Raw genomic sequence first — 21,197 nt, forward strand, 5'->3', positions numbered from 1 at the left:
ATCATTTGCAGCCAAACAAAATAGGCAACATTAAAAACCACCAACGGACAGTGCACACATGGATTCACATAAACGCATATACATACATACATACATGCATACAGGTATATTTACATACCGACACACATACATATGAACATACACATGCACATACCATTACTCGCGCTTAAGTACGTACTTGGCTTGTGAATGCTGAATACTCGTACAATCACAAATACTGGTTTTTTTCGGAAGAGATAAAAAGCCCCACAGACTGGCTGGCATACAGACAAGCGCACTCTGGGTGATGGAAACTGAAATGAATTTATACAAAAAAAAACGCGTTTATGGCGGAAAAATAGTATGTGGCACCTTTTTTATTATACCAAAAACTACAACCGCCTGCTGCTACCAAAATTGCAGAAAATGTGGAGCTGGATAGTCAAGTGAACACTTTTGATTCCTTAAGCATTCGCTCTTATGCACATTGGCGTTTGGTGAAAGGGAAAGTATGTTTGTATGTACGTATATATGGCTTATTTAAATTTTACATTGGAGTAATAATGTTTCTCAAGGTTTCAGAAGTACAGTACGGAACTTAATAAGTGCGAGCACTACTTAGAACAGCGCCAAGTAAACAGCTGTCACTTTCGCGAATACTAAAAAGTAGCGAATAACTAAAAAGTAGCGAATACTAAAATGAGACACTAACAGCAGAACAAAGTCTTAGGGACAGAGCAGAGTTAGCATACGATTTCCTGCTGGTTTCTTCGCCGACCTCAACTGATTTCCTCCACATCTACGAGCTCTGTCTAGAGAAAGTACGATCTAACAAAAATCTTCCAACCACAATCTGAGATTGTGAGATTATTTTGGACATATCGGCACTAGAATTTTTTTAAAAGTACAAATAATTTGCAGAACCAATTTCGCGAATTCTCAATCATTTTTAACATTAAACTACAAGGTGACTTCTAAAGCTCAGGCTATAGCCCAAATTTATAGGCCGCTCTTTTTCTGTGAGCAAAATTTGTCTCACATTATCTCAAGCAGCTTCTCCACCAAAATTGCTACCAGACATGCACTCTTCCATCTACTAGTGCAATCGAGAGTTTTTCTATAGTTTTTCCTTCCGCTTATAAACCAAAAACTATTAAAATTAACAAACAAATTAAAGCTAAAGGCCAAAGCAATAATCCAAAGTTCAAAGATTTAGAAGTATTTGAAGCAGTTTTTGCTAATTTCAGACATGGCTTTTGCCACCATGTCTCAAAGATTTATATACAAGGTGGCGCAAAATTAATCACCCCATCGGAAAGTGTATAATTAGACACCTGCGGCATACAAACAGGCAGCCAATGGAGCGCAAAAAGGTCAAAAACACACAAAATCATTTAATTTTTTTTTTAGTAAAAAAGGTATTCAAAAACAAAGTTAGATGATTAATTTTGCGCCACCTTGTAAAATGAGAACTGACAACTTTCAAGTGGCATAAAATGGAAAAAATTGCTAATACAAATATTTGGCTACGCAAAATTTTAGCTTCATGTATAATAGGTTCGCATATACCTAGGCTATCTATTTTTTCGAGCTCAACTCGCAAACCATAATCCCAGTCTTAACCCCTTTAAATCTCCTGGTTTTTGCGATATCTGGCCAATGATGCTTCAGAGAACAAGTACCTTGGTGGTTCTTGCCCTACAAGAAATCTACAATACATGGCGTATATCGCCTTTAATTACGTCCCACCAACCGAAAGAAAACGCAGATTGTGTTCATACCCAAGGCAGGGAGGAAGGGTCACGACTCGACCAAGGACTTCAGTCCTATAAGCCTTACCTCAGTTATCCTAAAGTTACTTGAAAGATTGATTGGTTATAATAACCGAGAGCACATCGAATCCAAATTATCCCCAGCGCGGCATGCTTATCCGAAAGAGAAATTGAAGAAAACAACCTTACACAAAGTTGTAGGGACTGTGGAAAAATCTCTGCTGGGCAAAGAATTCATTTTGAGGGCCTTCATAGATATAGAGAATGATTTTAACAACGTTAGGGCGGAGTCAATTGTCGCTGCATTAGATAGACTGGAGGTGGAAAGACCTATCTGTATCTAGATCTCGTCCCTGCTTGACTGCAAGGAAGTCAATTCGGTGCCAGGAGGGGCTAAAGTCACTAAATTCGTGCACCGTGGGACGCCGCTGGTGGTATATTCTCACCTAGTTGCAGTTAATGAAGTTCAGACAATGTTGAATAAGGTTGGGGTTAAAGTAGCAGCATACGCATTTCTCTCAATCCAGGCTGAGATTTTAGCAATGTCAGTGGCTGTACTCCCATTTGCGACCTCTGAGCCAACTCTGACACAAAGAAGCTAATGCTATTTACCAGAAAATATGAACCTCCATACGTCAAAGTAAAAACTAAATAAATTACTCCATCTTTCAGGAAGCATACGGATTCTTCTGACGAAAAAAACGAATTCTTTTAACTTAATCCATTCGTTGGGCCAGTTTGCGATGCTCTCGTAAGAAATGAACAGCTCTCCAATAAGGGCTGACTGCATTGATCGGAAAAGATGGTGATCCGAAGTTACAATGTCAGGGTAATACAGCGGGTGGGGCAAGAATTCCCAATTCAGTCCCTCTAAATATTTCTGGACCGATGTAGCAACGTGTGGCCTGGTGTTGTCATGCAGCAAAATCAGTTTGTCATGTCTCTCGCCCCATTTCGGGCGATTTTCTTTGAGAGCTCGATTCAAACGCATTAGCTGCGGTCTGTAACGATCGCCAGGTTTCAGATGGTCTAAGGAGTTCATAATAAATTACGCCCTTCTGATCCCACCAAATGCACAACATAACCTATTTTTCGCACCTGGTTCACCCGGCAGGCTTCAACCTTTTCGACGCTTAGGGTTATCATAATAAATCTATTTTTTATTTCCAGTGACGATGCGTTGCAGGAAACCTTTTCTTTTCTGTCGTTCAAGAAGCATCCCACACGTCACCAGACGTCTCTCGATATCCTTCTCCTTCAATTGATGTTGCACCCAGTTACCTGCTTTCTGGATCATTTCCATCGCGTGCAAACGTTTACCGACGGTTGATCTGTCAACATCCAACTCTTTAGATATATCATCAAGAGTTCGACATGCGTTTTCATTCAATAATTGTTGTCGTTGAGTATCTTCGAATTTTTTCGATATCTCTTCGCTCGTTCGATCTTTATCACTCAGGTCGAAATTGCCACTTTGGAAGCGTCGAAACCACTCTTTACAAGTTGTATTTGATGAAGAGTGATTGCCGTAAATATTGATCAATATACGGCACGTTTCAGCTGCACTTTTCTTTAAAAGGTAATAATCAAGCATACCTTCCAGCAAATGTTCTTTTTTCGGGACGAACGTAAACTTTTTTGACGTCAGATAAGAAAGGATCTTTACGCTTCAAACGAATGTCAACTACTGCGATCAAGACCTCACATATTCACCTTCAAATCACCAGGGTATTACTAGGGCGAACACAAAAATAGTAACGACACCTCTTTTACGAGGGCGGAAACTTATTCCTATACCCAATAATTAAATAAACCAAAAACAGTAAAATATTCCACCAATCCAATTTCTTGGAGAAAAACCTTTCAGAACCGTCTTGACAGCTGATTGTTGTTGAAGTGGTTTAGCTTTTCTGAGCTGAATATGCTCCTAATTAGTGATCAGCACCGTTTTACTACCACTATCTCGTGTGATGATGATGTTTTTTTTTTCCCAAGTCAGATCCATTTAGTGAGGTCCAAGTATAGCAGCAAATCCTTTATCTCGATGTCTGAGATCTCCTTAATTTGCTGTAGGAAAGACTTACCGAAGGATCGGAGTCGTGCCCTGGCTAGTCCCGGACATTCACATAAATAGTGGAAAAGACTTTCCTTCGCCCCTTCCGCTTGACAGCTTCTACAGATAGGATTGAAGGGTAGATTGAGTCTAGCTGCATGATCCCCTACTTTCCAATGTCCTGTAAGGGTTGCAGTGATGCGTGAAATGTTTGACAGCTGATTGTAGATTTTACTTTTATTTTCCATGCTCTATGAGAAAAATTCTATGAGACCAAAATTTTTTCTGATTTGGTTGCACTGTGTTTATTTGTTATTTTTAGGCTAATCGTTTTCTTACTTTTCTACCTACTTTTCTTACAACATAAATAAGAATTTCATATTTTTGCAAAAATAAATAATAACAAATAATTTTTTTAACCTTGTAAATATCTTCAAAGCCATTGAAAAATTACGCAGGTGCAAATTATAGCAAATTTAATTAGCTTTAAGGGGTTAGGGGTAGTCAAAGGCCCGAAAAAATAAAGATTTTGAATCATTTTTTTTTTTTGCTAGTCAGTTGCTTTATTTTACAAAAATAAAAACATAGCATTAATACATCATGTTTCGACTTGACTTAAGCAAAATTTCAAAAAAAAAATTAATAATTGTAAAAGTTATCGCTGCTTGTGTGGAACCTGTTTCTTCAGCAATCCCTTGCGGTGATCATCACAAGTCCTTCGAGATTCATCATCAATCGGGCAAGTGAAATAACTTTCATTAGTGGATAATCTTGTGCCTGATCGAAGCTTTTCAAAATTAACAATATGGCGGCCTCAGGAAATATTTTTACTGTTTAAAAAAATCGAAACTTTTGGAAAAAAAATCCTTCGATCAGACACGAGTTTTTTATGTTTTTCAAAAGCAGTAAAAATTTTACTTGAAATCTACCAAACGGTTTTTAAGTTACAGTGATCACCAGTTCAAAAACATAGTTTTGAGAAAACGCACTTGAAATTTCACAAATTGTTTACAATGATTAATCATTAATGATTGGTTTTTAGCAACCACTTTTCCAAATTTAATTTGATTTAATCAATTACCAGGTATTTAATTGAGATACCAAAAAATTACAAATACTTTAAGTACAAAGAATTTACTGCACACAGAAACATACCCATACTCTCATACTCCCATACTCTCAGTTTTAGTGCAAAATAGCAGATTGTATCGCCAATAATGAAAAGTGAAACTCACCCGTACGAAACAAAACGATAAATTGGCATCTGAGCTGTTGCCGCTGCTGTTAGCCGTATCGGCAGTGCTGGTCGATGTGGTATCCATTCTGTTGCTGTTGCTGTTATTTTATTTTATTTCGTTTGCTGTTTCTTGCCTGTTAAGCTTTCGGTGTTGTTGAAGATGCTGTTAGTTGCTCAGCACCGTTGTTCTGCGGGCACTGAAACTGAAGCTGTGGCTGTAGCACACCAAGCATTCAATACAAAATATTCGCGTGCAGATATTTGCGCGTATTTTTTATTTATTTTATTTAATTTTTTTTTTCTATTGTAGTTGTTGTTCGAAAGTAGATACCTCAAAGTTCCGCAATGGACGGTGGTTTTTCACTCTCATTCGCGCACCTGTTCACGTCTTCCTCGTTATTAGCAACTGTATACACTCGTGCGTGTACGTGCATGCATTACACTCTACTTATACATGCATATGTATGTATGTGCATATGTATGCGTATAAGTAGTATTCACTTTCAGCGCGATGCACAGCTATTGAAAATCAAAAGCGTTTTATTTACTTTGCTCTAGTGAAAGAAAAATCATTTGTTTCTTACTTATTTCTGCACTAAAAATTCACTTAATTCTCGTTTTGAATTTGTACCAAATATTTTGTTTGATTTTTTTTTGTTTTTTTTGAAATTTGCTACTTGTTTAATAAACTTGTTCAATTTCACGTATTAAATCTAGATATTTGTTTTAATTACATTCCATAAATTTGCACGCGCAATCGTTAGCCAAATCACGAATTGTGATGTTGAAACCCAAAAACAGTTGATGAAGCAGCAGCGGAAACACACACGGAATGGCCTAAACACAATTGCATGACCGATTTTGCTTGTTTGATGATTTGTTATTTCGTTCCGAATTGAATGGACAGCAACAATCCTTCGTGTCTTAATTTGTATTCATAATTTTGTATTTATTCTCACATCTGGAAAAAGAAAGACAAGAGGAATTTTAATAGGAAATAAAAAGTTAATAAAACTGCAATAGAATTAAAATGAAAAATATATTTTCTTAACAAAATTTTAGCGAGGCAAGCAATTTTAGTATAATTTTTGTAAAATATAGTAAATTAACTCAGAAATTAAATTAATTAAAATCTTTTTTTTTTTAAGTATACAGGGTGAACGATACAAAAACACCATAACTTTTTTGTGTGAAACTATTGTAGTTTTTATTAATTTCAAAGACAAAATTGTTCAAAAATGATTACAATTTTAACATATATTCACTTTAGCTCGATATGACCACCTTTTGCTTTGACTATAGCCTTCAAACGGTCAAAAAATCAGTTTCATGTTGCACGTATGTGATCATTAGGTATTTTGGCCCATTCTCGTATAATCGCTTTTTTCAGCGCATCCATACCTACTGGCATACTTTTAGTCCTCACCTTACTCTCCAAAATGGACCAGATGGAATAGTCCATCGGATTTGCGTCTGGCGAATTCGAAAGCCATTGTGTGGACGAAATGAAGTGAGGAACATGATTTTTTACCCATTCTTGGTTCACACGAGCTTTATGAGACGGTGCCGAGTCCTGTCGGAACGTCCATGGTCTACGACCGAAATGTTTGCATGTCCACGGCTCTAAAGCAGCTTCTAAAACATTTTCGAGATAATAAGTCGCATTCTCTTTGACATCAGGCTCGATAAAAAGAATTGGAGAGCGTCCTTCAGCGGTCACTGCGGCCCAAACCATTACTTATGATGGGAAATCGCTTCGAGTGGCCATACGTAGGCTCAAATTCTCGTATGAGCGTTCGGTCAAGTAAACACGATCGTTTTGAGTGTTTATGAACTGCTCAATTGGGAATTTTTTTCATCAGAAAACACAATGTTAGGAAATTCGCCACGTTCGTGCAAGCGCAACAACTTCTTTGTTCTTTCGCATCGAACTTTTTTTTGCTGGGGTGAAAGATCGTGTGCTTTTTGGAACTTGTAAGCCTTGATCTTGAGCTCATTTTTCAATATGCTTCGAATGCTGTCTTGCGATATTTTCAGTTCTTTGGCGATTTTTCTTCCACTTCGACGTGGATTTTGTTCACGTCGAGCCTTCACTTTACGAACCATTTTTGGCGTTGTTGCGGTTTTTTGGGATCCACCTCCATAGGGTTTTGCAATGCTACCAGTATCATTGTAACGTTTTATAGTGCGATACACAAACATTTTATTCACTTTAAGGTGACTGAGCTCACGAACAATGGCTGGTTGTGATTTTCCAGCCAAATATGATGCAATCACGCTATTACGTTTGAATTCCATCACAGAAAAAAAAAATTCAACAAAACTGAGACGCAAATGCTTTTGATGGCTCATGAACTATATATTGAACTGTCACTAGAACAATTTTGACGTTGATGTCATGAGCTGTTTTATAGATACAAGCAGCGTGAAGTTGGTAACACTTCATATCACCCTGTAGTATCTTAAGAATATATTGTGAAATTTTCATGTGGAAATTCCCAATATTATCACATCTACAGCCCAATAACTAGGTAGAGAGCGGTCCGCGCGCTCCTGTATGTCAAACTTTAAACTCGTTTTTCTCGAAACTACTTTTTCCGGCACGGTCTGCATGATAACTCATACAGTTCTTAATATTTTTGATGCGGGTTTTTGAAGTGAAACTTCTTAGGCGTCGATGGACGAGCGAGAATGGAGAGTAAAATTTCAAGGCCAATGCAACGTTTTGGGCATTTTTGTTCCGCGAGAGAGAAAAAAGATATAACGCAGAGGAAAAGGAGGGAGAGAGCTATATCTTATATATATCTTAGATACACTTTAGGCTATTTTTTCTGAGTTTCTCCTTGTGGTTGCTAATTTATAGTGAGAAATAACACTGCCTACTTTTTGGCGCTTGTTTTGTTGGTGCAAACTTGTAGGAAATATACTTTTTGGCGTTATATTTCCTTGGTGCCTGTTGTTTGGGGCGTTTTTTGATCCCAATTTTTTGGCGTTGTTTTTTTGGTGCCTACTTTTTGGCGCCTATTTCCGTTTCCTGGCTACTGCTGGTGCGTACTATAAAGTGCTATCCATTCCGGCGTCAGATTTATTGGTATTGCCTTGCGGTAATTTGTGCCGTTGCTGCGGTCCTGGAATTGCTGCGGGCTTGGGAATTTGTGCGGGTGGTTAACGCTCGGATTAGTGCGCGTTGTTGTCACGGTTTGTGTCCGGCGTTTACCTACACCGGTCGACCCTTCTCCGTTTTTTGTAAATTTCGTCTATTTGTATTCTCTGCAAATTTTGTGAATTTATTTAGATATGTATTATTTCTCTCTCTCTCTCTCTCTCTCTCTCTCTCTCTCTCTCTCTCTCTCTCTCTCTCTCTTTCTCTCTCTCTCATACACATTCTCTCTCTTTTGTAAATTTTGTCTATTTGTAATCTCTGCAAATGTTGTGAATTTATTTAGATATGTATTCTTTCTCTCTCTCTCTCTCAAATTCTCTCTCGGGTCCGCCCCTCTTTTTTTGTCTGCCTTGAAAGTTTCAATTCTGTTATGTGTACTACGCTAAACGCACTTTTTTTTAATGCTTTCTCTATTGATTTGATTTTTGGTATTTTTATCACATGACATGCGACATTTATGACGTAAAACTCATACTTTTTTTAGAATGCCGTAAATTGCAAAATTTTTCGAAATTCAAACATCCGGTTCGACAGACTACATATAACTATGATACTACTTTATTTTACAAGAATTTTTTTACTTTTTACACATCCATCAACATTTCCAGGAGAAATGATGCAGACCGTCGAGCAACTTTTTTTCCACTGCACTTTAGGTCACGTGATTTTGTATATACTAATTTTTGTAAAGAAAAACTAAAATAATTTTTTTTTTAAGTTGAAGTACTATCATAATAAACAATGTATACATTTTTTTTTTTTTTCTATTGTTATCCCTTCTAAAAACAGTTTTCTTTTAGCGTATTTTTGCCATTAAGCCAGCTGGTAGCGAGGTTGTGGCAGCGAAATGGTGCGGAAGCGCTAGTTGGATTCTGGTTGAATCACCACTTCAACCAACCAAGATAATCTCAATGAACGGATAGTGGATGTTAAGGCTATTCTACTTGTGCTTGGTGGATAAACTGCAAGGTACTGAGGTTCATTTGGAATAACCGCACCACTTGGCTTTGAAGAAGCTGAGTCAAAAAAACAAAAAAATTAGTGCAAAAAGCAAACAAATTTTATCTGATATCCTGAAGACATATTATTATTAATTTCTTATCATGAACTAAATATTTGCAAAGCTAATATTTACTATTTTCAAATTTTCACTACACACAAAAACATATTATTGCAGCTCTTTTGTGTCCAATGTTATTGACACTGCAAATATACCATTTAATTGCTAAAGTAAACTTTAAATTACCTTGAGTAGATAAGCAAATACTATTACGTGAATATTTTCATCATGTGATTAGTGGCTGACATTAATTTCCCAAATACTTGTTGATTTGGCAAGAAGTACGCGCACTATCAGTTAGCACTTGCACGCGGGCACTACTTTATAGCCAACATTCACTTGAAAACAATGGCGCAAAAGGTTAACGAATTGCCTTTTAATTTGTCATTTAAATGCTCGTCGTCAAATAAAGTGCCGAGTATAAAAGATACAATCTAAGCTCTAAAGAAGCGAATAGTATTGATAAGTAGTAGGAATTAATAAAATTCTTTTTACGATCATCCAACAATCAATCAAAAGTACAACCACCCCTGATTATGCGTTGTCGATAAATCAAAAATACAAAAGATGAAACAACGCGGCAGGTAGGCACTCATCCGCAATGGACCACTCCCACTGACTATAAAAACACGTTAACTTTAAAACAAAGCAGTTATACAAAACAAAAAACATAAATTATTGTGCTATACTACAATTTGAATATACGAGTGTGTCCATATGTACGAAACATAGATGAAATTGCGGATATGTACATATGGCGGCATGTATGAGAAGTGTAGACACATTTCGGATAGGCAGGCAGTTCTGTGACTGAATGCCAGATAAACGTGCGCGAGCACATCTGTTTTTATCCGCCTTGAACTTTGTTAAATTTCGATGCGTCAAAGATGTACGAGGGTGACTCACTTAGTACCTCAAACTTTAATTAATTAGCAAAGCATATTATTTTTTAACAACATCTTTTATTTACGGTAAACTTCATACAATATTTTTCCGATTTTCCCCAAATAAAAGCAAGAAGGGATCTTACGTGACGCTATTGTTGTTGTAGCACAAATACTAAACCCTGTTAGTGCAATGTAAATCACCGGTTGGATCCAGAGGGAGAGGATTGTTAGGTGGGTAGGTTTGATGCGGCATGTGAAGCGGTGGTTAGTGTCGTGCGGGGTGCCTTCACATTCCGGACATGGTGTTGGATATGTCGAGGTCTGTTCTGAATAAGTTGGAGCTTAGTCTGCTCCAGTATCCAGAACATGATTGTGCCAAAGTTACGCAGGTCTCTCGGGGTAGCTGAAGCTCTGCATCTGCTGGGGATAGTGATTGGGCTCCAATTACGGCATTCGAGGCTTTGAAGTTTAGGAAGGTGGTAAATGTCTCCCGATGAATGCCATTGAGCCGCCGTAGCCGAATAGGTTGGTGCGTAAATACCATACGGAATCCAGAAAAAACGTAGGTTCGAATCTCGGTGAAACACCAAAATGAAGAAACATTTTTTTCTAATAGCGGTCGCCCCTCGGCAGGCAATGGCAAACTTCCGAGTGTATTTCTGCCATGAAAAAGCTCCTCATAAAAAATATCTTCTGTTCGGAGTCGGCTTAAAACTGTAGACACACGCTATAAATAGGAGGAGGAGCTTGGCCAAAAACCCCAGAAAGGATGTACACCTTTTATATAGAAATATATATATATGTATGTCTAAACACTGTCCGGTCCAGTAGTTGTCGGTTCGTTTTGTTCTGGATCTCATCTGAATAGTTGAAGAGATGCCTCCTTATGCGCCTGGGAGGTGGCTCAGGTTCTACCAGGTGTCTATAGTGGTGATACTTTCGGTAGCACCCGAGTAGAAACTATTTGCTGAGCATTTTGTTGTGCTCTTTGATTGGGAGCGTCTGTGCTCATAATAGGCGCTTATTTCATTGATAACCTAGCTTAGGTTAGGGGAAGTGGCTGTCCCCATATGTCATATCCTTACCCCACTCGATCCTCTTTAAACCATTGTGTGGCCTGTAAAAAGCTGACTATACTAGCATTTTGAGATTCGCAACATCCGTAATGTTGTCCAGAAAATCGAGACCGAGCAATCTCAACCGTCTTCCATACAGAGCCATGCACCGGCATAGAAGGTGCTCGACTGTCTCTTCCTCTTCTATATCCTGACAGCTTCTGCAATAGTCATTGGATGGTGCCCCTAATCCCCTTGCATGTCCTTCTATTAGACAATGCCGAGATAGGGCAACTACTACGATTCTTAAGCCTTTCCTACTTAATTTGAGTAGACCCATGTTCCGTTGGGGGCGCATTTGTCTACATCTAACGCAAGTGTTTAACCGTATCCTGTGGGAATTAAAATTTTGCATGTTGCCAAGGGCATGGGAATGTCGCCTGCCTTACAGTTACCTTTAATGTCAACTATGTCCTGGTGGCCAGAGTAGAACAATAGGAAAGGTAGAAGTAGTAGAATAATAGGCAAGTATTTTTAGTATAATAATTTGCAACACTCTTTTACTGCCTTAGACCAGTGTTGCCTGACTATCGGTGTAAATGAAGATTTCTCTAACTGTGACTACGCTTTTATTTAGCTCTAGAAAGCTTCCAGCGATTGCCTAGAATTCGGTTTGGGACACGCTGCCATGATAAGGCAAGCGAAAGGATTTACTGGCGCCTATAGTTTCGAAATATACACCACTTCCGGTTTGATCATTGAGTTTTGAACCATCAGTATATATACTGACCCTGTTTTCAATATTTCTTACACCATTTTCTTACTCCTCTCTGGATGGAAAATGGATTGTATAAGGCCTGTCTAGGCATGAAATCACCGAGTCACAAAAGTCAGTGGTGTTAGAACACCAGGAAACACCCAAAGTATGCTTGAGCGTCATCGATGATTCCTTCAATCTTAGCGCCACGACCTTGTTGACAAACAGACCCGCCTTAACTTTCTTCGGCTTCGACTACTGTCCCAACTGTTCTTTTTTCCTCTGGTCTTTTGTGATGAGTTCATGTTTCGTTCACATTTACAACAAGTTGGGAAAAATCGTTCCACTCACTCCTTTTTAGTTCTCAAACTCTTTTCAAATTTTCAATTGTGAACCAAAATGGCACCCATATTAAGGAAAGTTTTTTCATAACAAAATACTTGTGCGAAACTAAAATCACTGATACATGTGATAACCCCCTTTTCCTCTCAAGTTCGGGGACCTTCATTCGTTGGCCGCCCAATGTCTTGCCATGGATTTGATCGACCATTTGTAGGAGCAGAACCTCAATTGGGTGGCCCGAATGTGTGGGTGGCGCCACTTGCGCTGATACGGACGCACCAAGAGTTAGTAAGTCTGTGTTGAATGATTCCATTCGAACGTAAACACTCAACATAATACTTTTAAAGCTTTAGTTTGGCTTTCATGAAAATGTTTTGCCCAAAAAAAGGTGTTTAAAACGCACACGAAAATCGTAAATTTTCCTTAAGTATCTGATCTGTTTCAAATGAAAATTTGTGCGAATATGTATCCTGACAAGAGAAATGTTCTACATATTTGACCTGGAAACACCTTCTGTTCTAATTGCCAGCGAGTTATCGAGCCAACCTCGTATACAAAATATTGTTATTTTTTAATGATACTTTTTTTTTATTTATAATTTGAAGATATCCAATCTACCTCCAAATTAAGTTTATGAATCAAATTACCCGCGAAATGTTTGTCTTTGAGATTAAATTTTTCTCAAATTTGCTTTTAAGCGTCAGTGCTGATGTTGTGAGAGGTGTACGAGCACGAGAAGTATACACATACAGATGTATGTACACATATGTACGATTAGCTATGTACATTTAATGCTTGAAGCACCAACCTTTCTTGGAATGTTTTTGTGGTGTCGTCATAAAGATTCTGGCGAACTAAATGATGATTCAAATTTTATGTAGCTAAAGGGTGTTTTTAGTGGTTTGCTTCTTAATTGGGCAACACGGCCATTTTCTCAATTGACAGCTGATTTCTATGCAAGACGATTTTCCAACAATGATAGAAAAAAGATTGCGCCAATCAGAGAGTGCGCGAGGTTGCATTAGTGTAGTTATGCAGTGTTCCCAACCCTTTGTTATTCGCAATAAAATGAGTGCTTTTTATATACAAAATTGGAAAATTTTTGAGTTTGGTGTTTGTTTCTTTTTTTTAATTTAAAGCCACCCGAATTGTAAGTAAAAGAAAAATTTTTATATTTAAAAAAATGCTAAAGAGGGCTACTCTTGCTTTCAGTGCTATTGAAAATTTGCTGATTCTTATAAAATTTTATGTTTGAAGAGGCAAATCTAATTGTTTGCTATTTTTAAGGTTATGCAAGAATATTGGATCTTCTTCTTGAATTTACTGTCGAATTATAAAGGTGTAGGTAGGGGAAATGATTGAAGTACCGGCCTGGCACTCTCCAAGTAGCTAAAGTGTCATTTAGATACCATTATGAGACCTCCAATAGGCAGATATCTACAGCCAGCCAGAGCTGTTAATATTATATAATAGAGGTACATATTCATAGTAAAAATAAGCAAAATAATAGCAGGTAATACTAAAAAAACCAAAACAACCTTTTTGAAAAAAGAGCACCTTATTTTGTTACTTAACCTCAAATATAGCAAAGAAGCGTTTTTCGGACTTTTATTAAAGAAATTGTCTTACCAGGAGTATTGAATACAGGGATGAATTTTTTTTAATACAGTATATTGTAAAGGGTGATCATTTTAGAGGTATCGGATTGTAAATTGAAATAAAACAACGAAAATTCAAATTGATTGGGCAATCTTTGTTATTTTTGTGTATAACCATTCATGGCGTTTTATTTTGAAGATAATCTCTTTCAAATGTTGGCCGCAACTCCCACGTAATTCTATCATCCGTAAATACCAATTTTGAATGATTCGCTAGGGAGATTCGGTCGGTATCTCGAGAATAACTGTAGTAATGTTGGCTTCCAATGCCTCACTCGAAGCTGGTTTATCCTCAAAGCGTTTAGACTTCTTTACATACCCCCAGAAATAAAAGTCTAAAGGTGTGATGTCACACGATCTTGGTGACCAATCCACTGGTTCGAAATGAGAGATAAATTGATCACCGAAAGGACGATTCAGTAAATCCATTGTTTCACGGTCTGTATGGCAATAGCGCCCTCTTTTTGAACCAAATGTTGTGGAGATCTTCTTCTTCTTCTTAATTGGCGCGATAACCGCTTACGCGATTTTGGCCGAGATTTACAAAGAGCGCCAGTCGTTTCTTTCTCGTGCTAACCGGCGCCAATTGGACACACCAAGTGAAGCCAAGTCCTGATCTTTCCAACGCAGAGGAGGCCTTCCTCTTCCTCTGCTACCACCAGCTGGTACCGCATCGAATACTTTCAAAGCCAGAGCTCTCGTATCCATTCGGACGACATGACCCAGCCAACGAAGCCGTTGGATCTTTATTCGCTGCGCTATGTCTATGTCGTCGTAAAGCTCATACAGCTCATCGTTCCATCGTCTACGATATTCGCTGTTGCCAACGTGCAAAGGTCCAAAAATCTTACGCAGATTCTTTCTCTCGAACACTCCAAGCGTCGCTTCATCGGATGTTGTCATCGTCCAAGCTTCTGCGCCATACGTTAGGACGGGCATGATGAGAGTCTTGTAGAGTGTTAGTTTTGTTCGTCGAGAGAGGAGATCACGGACTTCAATTTTCGGCATCAAGAAATTATTTATCACGGCGCGATAACGTGCGCCATTCACTATTACATTGGCCACAGCCTCGTCTTTGAAGAAATATGGGCCGATTATTCCTCCAGCTCATAAGCTGCACCAAACAGTTATTTCCAATGGATGAGACTACTGTTCTTGAACGGCTTCGGGTTGCTTTTCAGTCTAATTACGGCAATTTTGCTTATTGACGTAGCCATTAAGGTTACTGATCGCCATAAGTTGGTCAGAGCGCGCGTTGAACACTTTTCACAACGCGTCGATATTCGTAATACAATTATACGATTTATAAACATTATTAGTCTTGCTGAAAACAATTATGTACTTAGTTTGACAGTAGTCAGACGTACCTCCAATCTGATCACTATTTACATAACCTTAACACATTTGTTTCAAAAAAGCGCACACAGTAAAGACAATTTGTCACGCATACAAAGTTTTTTAAGTAATTCAATAAAAATTTGGTATTTGCTTTTCTTTAAATGGGCATTTTAGTGCTTTTTCATATCCAAAACTAGGCCACTCTGCAGTTGCAAGTAAGAGATTTGACTGCTCAAAGGAGAAGAAGAACAAACTTGGAAAAAAATTAAAATAAAGCGAAAAAATGTCACGCGCAAATAACACGCGAATAAGAATAGTAACCGAAACCAACAATAACCGCAATCGCCGGACCAGATGATAAAAAAAAAAAGTTAAGATAATGAACTATTCAACTAATTTTTAAGAAAATTATATTTTACATAATCACATTTTAATCAGAAGAGACTAGAAAAATGTCAGGCAAAAAGAACTAAAACTCCGAGGCTAGAGAACAAAAATATGCTAAATCAAGTTAGGAAAATGGTAATCTGGTCACACTGATCACTAACTACACTAGGGTTACGTCACAAAAATCAGCTGATAATGTCAAATTCGCTGAGAGCAAAGTAACGGTAGCACGATAAGCGGCACCTCATTATTCTCTCCATCTTGCTTAATTTCGTTTAAAGATACTATAAATTGCTCTTGGCGAGCTGATGTGATCTAGCCCTAAAGGATAATTTTCTATAAGTTTATTTTAAGGCGCTGGTCTGTGTTGAAACATTTGCTGAGTTACTGAAGGACTCGAAAAACCGATACAAATTGAATTTTTGCAGAGCCAACCATATGCGAACATTGTCGTCATACAAATTATACATTTCAAATGAAGTTTTGCAATATATTTCTTTAAAATAATATTCGAGAAAAACGATTCTTGTATATTGACCACCCTGTACATTGGTTCAAGTAGCTGCTCCAAATGTTGTCTATAATTCCTGTTACATTGTTTATATTTTCAATCTGATTCACTGTTTGTTTTAATGAAATATGTGCATACATATGTAGGGAAATATTAACATACATACGTACATCCATACGTACACAGGTATACAAACGCACTGACATTAAGTTCACTTAACTGCTATCATATTCACTATCATTTATTGCATCCTCACCAACAAAGCTTATCTCCTATACTAAATTAGAAGGCAATTTTAGATAAGAGCGCGTAATGTAGGCTGTTTGCATTATTTGAATTATAGGAAAATTTTATAGTATTATAATTTTTTACTCAATGTAGTATACACCTTTCTGTGGCTTATAATTCTATTGTAATGTTTTTTAAATTTGTTTAATTATATTAATATTTTGTTTGAATTGTATTGGAATATTTTAATAAACAAAAAATTAATAAGCAATTGGCTCCTACACTTCTTTTTAGGTACTTGGCCGAGCAACTCCTCCTATTTGTGGTGTTAGGTTAGGTAGTGATGGTTGTCCAGAGAGCGGGCCCACTTGGACGAAAGAAGTTTGGTTCATCCTTTGTGATAACATTGCAAGAGCGGAAAAAGAGGTGAAGAGAAAAATAAAAAAAAAAGGCGAAAGGGAAAGGTATGGGGAGGGTTGAGTGTTTGTGGACTACGAACGGTGACTAGTCTGCGGTTGTGTTAACTTCTTTATGCTGCTGATGAAGTACATCAGATTTTTGTTATAAAGACCTGCTATGATATATTAGCAGGCGCAAAAAAGAAGTGAGAATCAAGATGCTTGAATCTTAGTCCCGCGAGAGCTGGCCAGCTGAGGAGCAGGTGCTGACAGTGGTGTACGTCTCGATGTTTTACCATTTAAGCCGACTCCGAACGGAAAATATTTTTATACGAGAAGCTTTTTCATGTCAAAAATACACTCGGAGGTTGGTCATTGCCTGCCGAGGCCCGACCGGTATTAGAAAAAAAATGTTCTTCATTTTGGTGGTTATTATTCGTGTGTTGTTTTGCCTGACATTTTTTCGCTTTATTTAAATTTTTTTCCAAGTTTGTTCTTCTTCCTCTCTTTCGAGCATCCAAATCTCTCTCGCAACTGCAGTGTTGCCTAGTTTTGGATATGAAAAGGCACTAAAATGTCAATTTAAAGAAAATCAAATCCCAAATTTTTATTGAATTACTTAAAGAACTTTGTATGTGTGGCAAATTGTCTTTACTGTGTGCGGTTTTTTAAATAAATGCGTTAAGGTTATTGTACATAAAAGAATTGAGAAAAAGATTTTTAGAAATTCATCCTTGAATTTAAAACTCATGTGAAGAGAATTTCTTTAAACAAAAAACCTGAAAAACGCTTTTTTGCTATATTTGAGGTTATGTAACAAGATAATATACTCTTTTTTCAAAAAGACGATTTAACTGCGAAGTACACTATGCGATTAAGTGTGTGTCCTCGCACACTGAGACACCGCTGGAAGCTGGCAAGAAATGCAACCAAGCTACAGACAGTAAACTCTATGTACAACGCGAGCGCTCCTTTATGTTAATGAAAACTCTGACTTTGCTGAACAGCAAATATGTAGTGCATTGACCATGGAGTCCACCTGTTGGGTGTCAAGGCAAATCTGACCAAGGTTCGCTGAAAAAAGGTCAAAGTTGCTAATTTTTCTCGACTGCTCCTGCATTCGTGCTGTGATGCGTACAATCAGTGGACATTGCCCGAAGAGAACGCACGGCAAGCGAATGCGATTCACCTCAAATGTATTCTGTAGCAACAGCAGAGATGAAGAGGAGGTAAAGGACATCTAGTATATCTGTCACTACCTCTAAAGAGCAAACGGTTTGTTTACGTTACTGAAATGACCTGGATTTCGGTCAAAGAGTGTCTCTCAAGCAGCATTCGCCAAACATTAACAGACCTTCAAAGCCGATCAGTATTATCGGATTTCGGCCAAAGACTGTCTCTCAAGCAGCATTCCCCAAACATTAACAGACCTTCAAAGCCGATCAGTATTATCTGTCGAGGGGCGACCATTTTAATATATTTCGATGCAATTATGTATATTTTATATAATTAAGTGCCTAAATTGTCTCCTATATTCTAAAAAAATATTTTAGAAGAAATAAAATTTTTAATAAAATTAAAATGCAATACAATCGAAGAGACTATAACCTTCGGCTTTAACATTCGCTGTGACTTTATAAATCACGTTTCGATAATTACAAGGTGGCGCAAAATTAAGCATCCAATTTTATTTTTGAATAATTTTTTTTGCTAAATAAAGAAAAGAATGATTTTTAATGATGGAAATCTTTATTTTGTTCTGTTTATATGCTGCAACTGTCTAAATCACAAGTATTAAATATGAGCTCCATTTGCTAAAATTATAAAGCTTCCCATAAGGTGATTAATTTTGCGCCGCCTTGTATTTAAAGCTTGATTATATGAATCGTTGAAATGAATGAAAATATACCAAGTGAATGCTAACTCCCTGCTAAATCTTTACTGAACTCAAGAGTAAAACTTCCAGACGTGCCGATTTTAAACTATTTGTGTCGCTTATTGGGTCCTAACCTTAAAAATCCCGACCTAAAAATTTATTTACACCTCGCGACAAAACGATGACACATCAAAATATTGAACAGGTTTTACTATTTTTCTTTCATACTTTGAATATTCATTATTTTTGTGTCAACTTATAGCTCATTGCCTGATAGCAACCATGTTTTTTTAAGTAGAATTTTTACAAACATTTTTTGTATCTTTGAAACTTTTTTGTAAATTTTTTGGAAACGTAAAATTGTACTTTTTTTTAGCAGAATTTGTACAAATATTTTTTGTGTATTTAAAATCGTTTTGTATATTTTTTAGAAAAGTATAAAATTGGATATTTTATTTAGTAGAATTTTGACAAAAATTTTTTGTATTTTTAAAAATTTGTTGTATATGTAAAATTGTATTAGTTTTTTAAGTAGAATTTTTGCAAACATTTTTTGTATCTTTAAAATTTTTTTGTATCTTTAAACTTTTTTGTAAATGTAAAATTTTCTTTGTTTTTAAGTAGAATATTAACAAAATTTGTTTGTATCTTTAAAAATTTGTTGTATAAGTAAAATTCAACTTGGTTTTAAGTAAAATTTTTACAAAATTTTTTGTTTCTTTAAAAATTTTTTGTATATGTAAAATTGTATTCGTTTTTAAGTAGAATTTTTACACATTTTTTTTGTTTATGTAAAATTGCATTAGTTTTTTAAGTAGAATTTTTTTAACATTTTTTGTATCTTTAAAACTTTTTTGTATATTTTTTGTAAATGTAACATTGTCTTTGTTTTTATGTAGAATTTTTACAAAAATTGTTTGTATCTTTAAAACTTTTTTGTAGGTTTATTTTTTTAATATATGCAAAATTGTATTTGTTTTTAAGTAGAATTTTTACAAAAAATTGTTTATCTTTAAAATTTTTTTGTATATTTTTTTGTAAATGTAAAATTGTATTTTTTTTAAGTAGAAACTGTTTTGGTTTTTGAATTTTTACAAAATCTTTTTGTAAAAGAGATTTTTTAACAATTTTAAACTTACACTTTACGGCACTAAAATTTACTACGCTTTAAAAATACATACCGAAAATGTTTATAAAAATTCTAATTAAAACCAATAACATTTTATATTTAGATTAACATAGTTTCTAAAAAAACTGTGGAATTGTAATGAAAAGTTTGTGCAATTTATCTAATTCTTGAAAAGGGTGGTTAAATTTCAAAAGCCGATGTTTTTATGTGAACCACACCTAAAAGGCAACGACACCGTTGGACTTCTTTCTTTGGGGTTATTTGAAAGAAAACGTGTACGTCGATAAGCCAGCAACAATTCAAGAGCTAAAGGATGAGATAATTCGGCACATTAACGGCATAGAACCTCAATTATGCCTCAGCGTCATCGAAAATTTGGACCATCGGATGGAGGTGTGCCGTCGAGGCCGCGGCGGCCATTTGGCCGATATTTTGTTCTATACGGAATTGAGCCATACCAATATTATCATAATAAAGAGAAATGACAATAATTTCCTAAAAAAATTGTATTTTATTCAAAATCAACACCGGCCCTTGAAACTTAACCACCCTTTATAAAGTTTATGTGTTTTTTTAACAATGAGCTATACTTTTATTAAAAAAATAATAATAATAGTAAAGATTGAAAGAAATAAAAATTATCAAAACTCTTCAAAATATAAATAAATATAAAAAAATAAAAATCACATATTTTGCACTGAACTCGCTTTATCCATAAAAAAATTGTGAGAACCAGAACAGCTCTGTAATTTTTTCCATGTAACGAGTGCTTTGCAAGTTGTTGCTACTTTTTTAATTTAAAATTAGTATTAATAAATATTTTTTTATTGCGTTTGTTTCCTATTTGTCTTTTTCTATTTCTTCACTTTGGTAACAACTTTTTTACACATTTTATTTCAATTTATTTTTATTTATGTTTTTATTTTTTTTTATTTATTATTTTGCTACTTTAGTAATTACTGTTTAATGATTTTATAATTGAATTTTAAAATTTTGTTATTGTTATTCACTATTTTGTGTGTTTACTCTTTGCTTTGGTAATCATAACTTTAATTGCACAATAACTACAAATATTTGTATTTCTTTATTTTTTGTTTTATTTTTAATTCTAATCATCTTGTTAATAGTGCTTTGATGATTTCGCATTAAATTTTTTTTTTGTTTTTTGTGTTCTACATTTTTTTTTCGTTGGAGTTCAATATATACTATATTATAATAGAATTATTTTTTCAATTAAAAAAAAGCATGAGTTTTCATAAATTTTCGTAAACTGAATTTAAATAAAAGTTCTTCTTTATTTATTTACTTTACTTTTTATTTTTTATTTATTTTTTTTTTTTTTTTTTTTTTTTTTTGTTATAATTATA

The 21,197-nt window shown here is 35.8% G+C and overlaps 1 long non-coding RNA gene across 1 annotated transcript in view; it reads right to left on the minus strand.

Annotated features, from left to right (window-relative positions):
• LOC128857254 (uncharacterized) overlaps positions 1 to 21,197 on the minus strand; it is an 83,631-nt gene that overhangs the window by 61,577 nt on the left and 857 nt on the right. Inside the window, exon 2 of the long non-coding RNA XR_008453907.1 lies at positions 5,040 to 6,002. This is a non-coding gene — a long non-coding RNA (uncharacterized LOC128857254). The remainder of the gene's footprint in view (positions 1 to 5,039; positions 6,003 to 21,197) is intronic.

The sequence above is a fragment of the Anastrepha ludens genome, chromosome 3 (assembly GCF_028408465.1).
Source record: "Anastrepha ludens isolate Willacy chromosome 3, idAnaLude1.1, whole genome shotgun sequence".
NCBI classification, from domain to species: domain Eukaryota; kingdom Metazoa; phylum Arthropoda; class Insecta; order Diptera; family Tephritidae; genus Anastrepha; species Anastrepha ludens.